This window comes from Fringilla coelebs (assembly GCF_963513975.1).
Source record: "Fringilla coelebs genome assembly, contig: SCAFFOLD_30, whole genome shotgun sequence".
NCBI classification, from domain to species: domain Eukaryota; kingdom Metazoa; phylum Chordata; class Aves; order Passeriformes; family Fringillidae; genus Fringilla; species Fringilla coelebs.
In genome coordinates, this window is record NW_028167448.1 from 6,419,136 (window position 1) to 6,427,797 (window position 8,662).

Genomic DNA, 8,662 nt, shown 5'->3' on the forward strand with positions numbered 1-8,662 from the left:
TATTTGGAGCAGGTAAGGGAGTTGAGGTTAGGGCAGGAGTATTAATCATCGAAGTGTTAGTAAGAGGAGGTGATGGGATCGGGCAGCTGCTGGTTCCAGGGATGGAGGGACCAAAGGTAAAACTGAGGGATCTGGGAGAGGCATTGCTGGGTAAATAGGAGAGAAAGGAGGAGGAGGGAAGTAATCAAGGGGGTCCCACTTATTATTAGCCTCTTCTCTCCTCTCATTCTTTTCTTCCTGTTTTTGTAGCTTACAGATTTTTATAACCTCATTGCCAGTAGTATCCCTCTGCCAAAATGCAGCATATGTGAACTGCTCAAGATTGGGACTTTCTCCGGTTTTCAGGTGTCGATTTTTTGGGATCACATCCATGGATCTCTTGTCCCATACCATGGCCCCTCCCCCTGCACGTTTAACTTAGGCCAGACTTCCATACAATAGTGAATCATTTTTATTTTGTCTAAGCCTTTCATGGCCTCCTGAGTGTCCCATTGATCTAGCACCTGTCCAAGAGGGCTATCGGGGGAATATTTTTCTCTTTTTTCTCATCTTCCCTTCTGAATCTTCTTCTTTTATTCAAATACTTTCCCATACTGATTCCAATTGGGTTCTAATTGAAATCTTAAGGCGCCCCTGCCCAAACGAAAAACTACAGACAGGCAACACAACATCTACTGATAACTTAATGATTGGATTCTTAACTGAAATCTTAACATGCCCCTACCCGAATGGAAAACTACAGACAGGCAATACAACACTTAATATTCTTTTACTGCCCAAACATTCTTTCACTTTCACACTGGTAAGGATGGGGAATTCATTCCCACATTTGGGACAAGGAGGGGAAACTCATCCACACTCCTGGGCTCAACTCTCTCACTTCCCTGGGGTTAGGTCCCAACGGGGCTCCCTCTTGCCCCTCCCTTGCACCCCTACAATATGTACTAGGCCTAACAAAAAGGGGGCGCCTACCCCTGCCTATCCCTGTTGCGTGCCACTCACAGGGCCATCCCCTGCACACCCGGGAAGGGCCCTGTCTGTCCCCAGGAGACGCCACACTTGTTCCTCTGGGCCTTGTTAGGCCTCTCTCGCTGCTGTCTGTTCCCGGCCGGCCCCTCACAGGAACCCAGAACTGCAGTACTAGGAGGTCCTCACCCATTTTGGGGGTCCAAGCTGCCTCCCCCTGTCTCACTCACTCCCCTCCAACTCTCACCACTGGTTCTTACCAGGTCCTGGCTCTCCTCTGTGTTGCTAGTCCCAGGCTGTCCTCCCAGGTCTGGCGTAGCCAGCTGTTCCCTGGAGGCCCAATAGGGTGGGTGGCTGTCCCGTCCCCAGTCCTCTTCAGGTGTGGCTCTCCTGGATGAGCCCCCAAGCCATAACAGACAGGGTCAGGAGACCAGCTCCTTTAAAAAGGCCTTTATTAAAAACAGCTCTGGGTGGGGAACCCAAGGGGTCGCACACACTGCCACTAATCCCACAAGACGACACTGAGGAGGAGGAGTGCAACTTTGTCTCTCGGCAGAGCTGGGGCTTCCGTCCTCACAAGAGTCCTTAAGAAGACAAAGTTGGCTCGTAGTTTAGGGGTGTCATCCAAACTGAGTATTATTAAAGTTATGGTGACAGGATGGAATCCGGCTCTGGTCAACGGTGGGTGATTTCCTGTGGTTCTGTCAGTTAAAATCATATTTTCTGTGCTGGTTTGTTGTTTTTGAGGGGGTCCATATTGTATCATCAGCCTCTCATTAAAATGCAGCCCATGTGCAAGTCCTTCTGGGAACATGGGAAGTGGTTCCCCAGGGAAAGGGATACAAATACAGGGTAAGATAGTAACACTCAACAGTGGCAACCAAAGGCAAGTCCCAGAACTCTAACATTCAATATTCATCAACAGACCAACACTTCAATTTAAGGTCCTATCAACTTCATCAACATCAACTAGCAATTACCACTCTGAAAAAGAGTTCCTGTCCCCAGGATTTCATTTCTCACATTGGGTAAGGGGAACATTACTGGTGGCAGCTTGGTCTTGGCATACACTTGAGGAGTGTCTCTGTTTTCAGTGGGGAAACTCAGGAGTTTTAGATTGCTTCAAAAAGTATGCAAAGGGAAAACCCCTCTTAGGCTGAGTGCAGCCAGCTCTCCAAGCACAGCAGGTCCCTGGGGCGTGAGGACTGACAGGATGGGGTGGGAAATGTGGAGCAAGGTTGTCCACCCTGGGTCAGAGCACAAAGCACAGCTTCTGTGAGCAGGCCAGAGCTCCTGAGGAGAGACCCTGGGTCAAACTCAAGCACAGAATGCTGCAATTGTGGCTGCTCCAAAGAGAGCAGTAATAAAATGCATCCTTTAAAATAGGAGTGCATAAGTTTTAGAAGCTCTTTGAAATCTTTCTCCATAACTGGACTAGGAAATCTAGAAACCTAGGAGAGCCAAGGACACTGTGGCAGCTTCAGGCCCAAAAAGTGCAAAAAACTAAATTGAGGAGAGCAGACTGGAAGGATGGGACTTCATAACCTGAAGCTGTAATTGGACAATTAACCCAAATATGTAAATGGACCAAAACTTCTAAAAGTGTGAAAAGGTGTGACCCATCGTCCATCTTGGGTGTACCCTCAGCTGGGCTCTTGTACTGTCCAAGGTGTATTCTTTGAAGGCCTTTTTAATAAATCCCTATTTTATTCCTGTAACACTGTCCAGCCTCTGCTCTAGGCAGCCTCTCAAGGCATCAAGGCCTGGCTGGCTGGGCCTCCTGGGGCCACCTGACAGGTCCAGCTGACTCTGGCATGTCCAGGGCTGCTGCTCATCAGCCCCTGGAACACTGGGGCTCTGTGCTCTCCTTCCTGTGGAAAGAACTGTCCATCTCCTCCAGGTGTCCATGGCCAAAATCAGGATTCCTCCTCCAAATTTCCATATATGCAAAGATTGTTCCCAGATGAAATTTTCCAGGACAGGTAGATCTTTCTGGGTTGGCCACCTGGGGGCCACCTCTCATCTGCCTTTGATACACTGGGACCATGTGCTTTTCTTTCTTATGGGAAAAAAGCACCTTTCACATCCAGGCACCCATGGCCAAAGCTGGAATTCCCTATATCCAGGGATTTCTCCCAGACAAAAGCTGCCAGGAGGGACAAGTCTGGCTGGCCTTGGTTTCTGAAGAGCTGGTTCTCATCTGCCTTTGAAACACTGGGGCTTTGTGCTTTCCATCCTAATGTAAAGAACTCTCCTTCCTGCCCTGGTGCCCACAGCCAAAACTGAGATTCCACCTCCAAAATTCCCTAAATCCAAGAATTTCCCCTGGATGAAAGGTGTCTGGAGAGACAGCTCTGGCTGCCTTGGCTCATGGATGGCCACTTCTCATCTTCTTCCAAAACACTTGAGCTTCACACTTTCCTTTCCTATGGGAAAACCCATCCATTTCGATCAGGTGCCCATGGCCAAAGTTGGGAATCCGCCTCCAGAATTCCCTATATCCAAGGATTCCTCCATGACAAAAGCTGCCAGGACAAACAAGTCTGTCAGGCTTGGCTTCTCAGGAGCCTTCTCTCTCTACTTCAGCCCCTGAAACACCTGGGCTTCGTGCTTTCCTTCCTATGGGAAAGAGCTGTCCTTATCTATGCAGAAATAGCCAAAATTTGGATTCTACCTGCAAAATTCCCTATATCCAAGGGCTGCTTTCAGATAAAAGCTGCTAGGACAGAGAGGTCTGGCTGGCCTTGGCCTCTGATTGCTGCCTTTCATCTCGCCCTGAAACACCAGTGTGTCCGTGCTTTCCTTTCTTTGGGAATGAACCATCCTTCTCCTCCAGGCATCCATGTCTGGAACAGGTATTCCACCTCTAAAAATCTCTATATCCAGAGATTGCTCCCAGACAAAATCTGCCAGCACCATCTAATCTGGCTGTCCTTGGCCTCTGGCGACTGCCCCTCATCTGCCCCTGGAACACTCGGGCTCGGTTGTTTCCTTCCTATGGAGACCCCTGTGACACTGTGAGGACTGGTGGAACCATGGACACCACTGTGACACTTTGGGATACCATGGTGACACCGTGGGGCTTCATGGAACCAAAAGACCACCATGACACTGTGGGGCCTTGTGGAACCATGGAGACCATGAGGACCCTTCAGGGCCTCATGTAACCAAGGGGCCATTGTGACACCTCAGGGCCCCATGGAATCAAGGGCGCCACTGGGACATTGTGGGGCCCCATGGAATGAGGGGAACATGGAAGAGATCAGGCTGATTTGGCCTCCCAGGGGCTGCCTGACAGGTCTGGCGGATCTTGGAGTGTCAAGGGCTGCCTCTCATCTGCCCATGAACGACTGTGGCTCCATGCTTTCCTTCCTATGGAAAAGAACTTACTCTCTTTTCAGACACGCATGGACAGAATTGGTACTACCCCCTAAAAATTTCCTGTATGCAAGGGTATCTCCCAGAAAAAAACCTGCCAGCTCTGGCAGGCCTTGGCCTCTGGTGGTCACATCTCATCTGTGTCAGAAACAGCAGGGCTGTTCAGCAGCTGGAAGGCCCTGAAAGAGCCAGCTTGGGCAGCACTATGGCCATGACTGCTGGGCCTGGGCCTGAGCCAGGAGCAGGAGACAAGTGACCCTTGCAGGCCTGGCGCCTCATTGCCTCCTTGTCCCTGCTCAGCAGCCTGGCAGGGGCCGCCCCATGCTCCTGCCCTTGCCATTGCACATCCCCACATGCCAGTGCCCATCCTGGGAAGAGCCCTAAGCAAGGAGGGAGGGACAGGATCTGCCTGGCCAGGGGCTGGGGCTCAGGCCTTGGCCCTTTGCATTCCTGAAACACATCCAGCCTTGCTCAGCACCAGAGACACCTTTGCCTTGTTTGTCCCCAGTTGTCATCACTGCCTCCAGTGTTCTGCACTAACTGGAACCTGGGGACACTTTCTCAAACGTGTCCCTCAGTGAGACCCATTAAAACTTCAAGAAACTTCATTGTTATAATTAAAGTTTGAGTTCTTGAGAAGTTTTTTGAACATTCTCTCAGGGACTGAGTCTGATGTAAACACAACCATATCCCTGAGAGGGTCATTAAAGTCCTTGTGCTGCGTCTGTGCTGCTGAGCTTTAAAGGAACAGCTCTTCCCAGGAGCAACTCCTCTCCCAGCCCAGCAGGGTTGAGGGGTCTGCCTGCAGGCACTGAGGGGACAGGAGCCAGGCAGAGACAGGCTGAAGGCAATCAGGATTGGGAAGACATTGAGCAGAGACTTCACTTGGGGAATCTTCAAAGCCCACTATGTGGTGAGTCTGTGTATGCGGGGATAGATCCGCTGTCCTCCTGGAGGGATCTCCTGAAGCTGACCCAGGACAGGACTGATGTGACTGTAATGATGGCTCTGCTGCCATTTCTGCTTTGGGGGAGGATGTGCTGGAGAGCAGGGCTGCCCTGGGCACCGTCAGAGGGACAGGGCAGGACAGCTCCTGCTGCCAGGGACGGCTGCAGGGGGTGAAGCTGGGGCTGCAGCCAGGGCTGGCCAGGATTCTCCTGCAGAGGAGGTCCCGCAGCCCTCAGGGCTCTTGGCCAGCTCAGGGCATGTGCCACCTGCCAGGGGCAGTTCTCAGCCTGCCTGGCAGCTCACCATGGACGGTGCAGGGAGAAGTTGGAGGTGGAAGGAGCGACCCCCATCAGGGCAGATTCCTCCTGCTCTGGAGATGGTGCTGCATGGCCAGGGCTGCTCTCAGCTTTCTCTTAAAGGGAAGGGAAAGGGGCTGTCAGCTTTGTCTGTGTCACTGAGACTCCTGCACTGTCACCCTGGCACCAGCAGATGTACCTCACATCGCCCTCAGAAAGTGCCTCCTCATTCTCCTCTACCTACAGACAGCAGCAGCAGCACCTTGGCTTGCAGCATCTCTGTTTGTCTGGCCTGGCCTTAAGGCCCTGCTGCCAGGGAGATGCCCCTGGGCAGTGCCCTGTGCTGGGAGGGCTCTGCAGGACAGAGCTGAGCACCCAGGGCTGGGCTGGGCTCTGGCAGCACTGGCAGGTACAAGGCTTGGATAGAGAGAAACACCTCCCAGTAGGCACAACTCCAGGCAGCAGAGAGGCAGACCAACCCTTGGTGTCCCTCTATTTCCAGCTGCACAGGGAAAGGTAGAAAAATTCAGAGATGCTGACAATGAAACTGGAGCCTTCAAAAAGTCCACTTTATTTTTCAAGCACGTCTGAAGAGCAGTCACCATGAAAGAGAGGAAGGTGTAATGAGCTAAGGGTACCTCTGTGGTTCCAGCAGGTCTGACTGCACTGGGGCACAGGGAGCCCTGTCTTCCCTTTGGGCTCCCCCCTTTCTAGGCTGAGAGCAGTGTTGAAGATGAGGCAGCAGCACGAACCTGAGCTCAGAGAAAAACGGCTGAGCAAAATTTCCCCAAAAAGAGAAGTAATTTTGAGGGGATTCCAAATGAAAGAGCATAAGAATGACACAATGAAGTCTTTCCCAGCTTGTCATTGTCTTCTTTCAATAGTCCACAATGGCCACAGTGAAGAAATGTCCAACAGCAGCTCAATCAGCCACTTCCTCCTGCTGGCACTGGCAGACACATGGCAGCTGCAGCTCCTGCACTTCTGCCTCTTGCTGGGCATCTCTCTGGCTGCCCTCCTGGGAAACGGCCTCATCATCAGCACTGTAGCCTGCAGCCACCACCTGTACACCCCCATGTTTTTCTTCCTACTCAACCTGTCCCTCAGTGACCTGGGCTCCATCTGCACCACTGTCCCCAAAGCCATGCACAATTCCCTCTAGGACACCAGGGACATCTCCTACACAGGATGTGCTGCACAGGTATTTCTGCTTGTCTTCTTCACTGAAGCAGAATATTTCCTCCTCACCGTCATGTGCTACGACTGCTAGGTGTCCATCTGCAAACCCCTGCACTATGGGACCCTCCTGGGCAGCAGAGCTTGTGCCCACATGGCAGCAGCTGCCTGGGCCAGTGCCTTTCTCCATGCTCTGCTGCACACGGCCAATACATTTTCCCTGCCTCTGTGCCAGGGCAGTACCCTGGTCCAGTTCTTCCGTGAAATCCCACACATCCTCAAGCTCTCCTGCTCACAATCCAAACTCAGGGAACTTGGGCTTCTTGTGGTCAATGTGTGTTTATCGTTTGGTTGTTTTTTCATTGTTTTCTCCGATGTGCAGATCTTCAGGGCTGTGCCGAGGATTGCCTCTGAGCAGGGACGGCACAAAGCCTTTTCCACCTGCCTCCCTCACCTGGCTGTCATCTCCCTGTTCCTCAGCACTGGCATATTTGCCTACCTGAAGCCCCCATCCGTCTCCTCCGCATCCCTGGATCTGGCAGTGTCAGTTCTGTACTCTGTGGTGCCTCCAGCCCTGAACCCCCTCATCTACAGCCTGAGGAACCAGGAGCTCCAGCTTGCCCTGAAGAAAGTGATGACTGGACTTTTTCAAAAGCAATAAAGTGCCTGTCTTGTTCTCCACACCCTCCTAGTGTAACACATCACACCCCCACCTCTCTTCTAAAATGTTTCATAGTGCTTATGTGTGTACAGGCTTTCCTTTTTTCTTTTGTGATTATGTTGAGCAGAAGGAAACTTTATTTATGCCATTATCATCCTATTACTGGGTTTATTCATTCTATTTATATGTTTTTGCTTACACCTTAAATTTCTTACACACTGTGTAAATGTGTAATCAACTTCTCTGTGCACTTTAGTAAACTGAATGATGCAGTAACTTTTATGTTAAAAATCCTTCCTCTAAAAACTCATCTGAATCTGGCAGGGCAGTGTCTGTGTGCAGAGGGGGAGAGAAAGTCCCAGCACAGCAGCAATGCCAGTGATCACTTGCTGTTTTCAAAGCTTTTCTCTTTGCACTTCCACACTGTCCTTCTGTGCCCTCTGTGAGTCCTCAGCTCTCCAGTGCTCAGTGCTGTCCTGTTCTATGTCTCTCCTGTGACCACAAGGGGGATTGACAATTTTGTATTATTTAAAAATAGGCAAGAGTGGCTGGAATTGTTAGGCTGACTAGTTAAGGTTTTCAGAATTTTATGGCTTTATTATATAAGTCAGATGTGGATCAATGTAACTCCTGGAGCTGACAATCTGAACATCTGAATAATGGTTGGAATGGGCAAAACTCCAGCTTAAATCTAAGCTTTCTTAAAAATAAATATCCAGAGTGGCCAGCCTAGACATCGTGGTCTGTGAACTGGAACAATCACATTGCAACAGGGAATGCAGATCCCCAAAAACGCCCCCAAAAGTGACCTCAAAGGTGGGGACAGTGATCCTGTGGCAACTGCTTGGTGATGAAACAGTGAAACCATGGAGAGGGAGAGACTCATTCTCTGATATTTTTGTTGGACTGGGCTGTCCTGTGAGGGGTGGGGTCTTTAGATCACAAGGGAATTCCTTTGTTCAGGTCCATCTTATGAAGAACTAGCTCAAGCACCAGATACTGTGATTGATCTGTGCCAATAAATCTGTGCTGGAGACTAGAGCACTGTCAATGTTTTCTTTACAATGTCAAAACCCAGATGGGACACTGAATCCTAGATGGGATTTGACAGAAATTCTTCCCTGAGAGGGTGGTGAGGCAGCGCCCTGGGGCTGTGACTGCCCCATCCCTGTCTGTGTTCGCGGCCAGGTTGGAAATCAGCACCAAGCAGGTGATGAGCCAGGAGGGCGGCCCCATG

General features: G+C 50.8%; 1 pseudogene across 1 annotated transcript; it reads left to right on the forward strand.

Annotated features, from left to right (window-relative positions):
- Positions 1-6,495: 6,495 nt before the first annotated feature.
- Positions 6,496-7,425, forward strand: LOC311165847 (olfactory receptor 14C36-like; annotated as a pseudogene). The gene has a single exon. The product of its transcript is annotated as an olfactory receptor 14C36-like (transcript).
- The last annotated feature ends 1,237 nt before the right edge of the window (positions 7,426-8,662 follow it).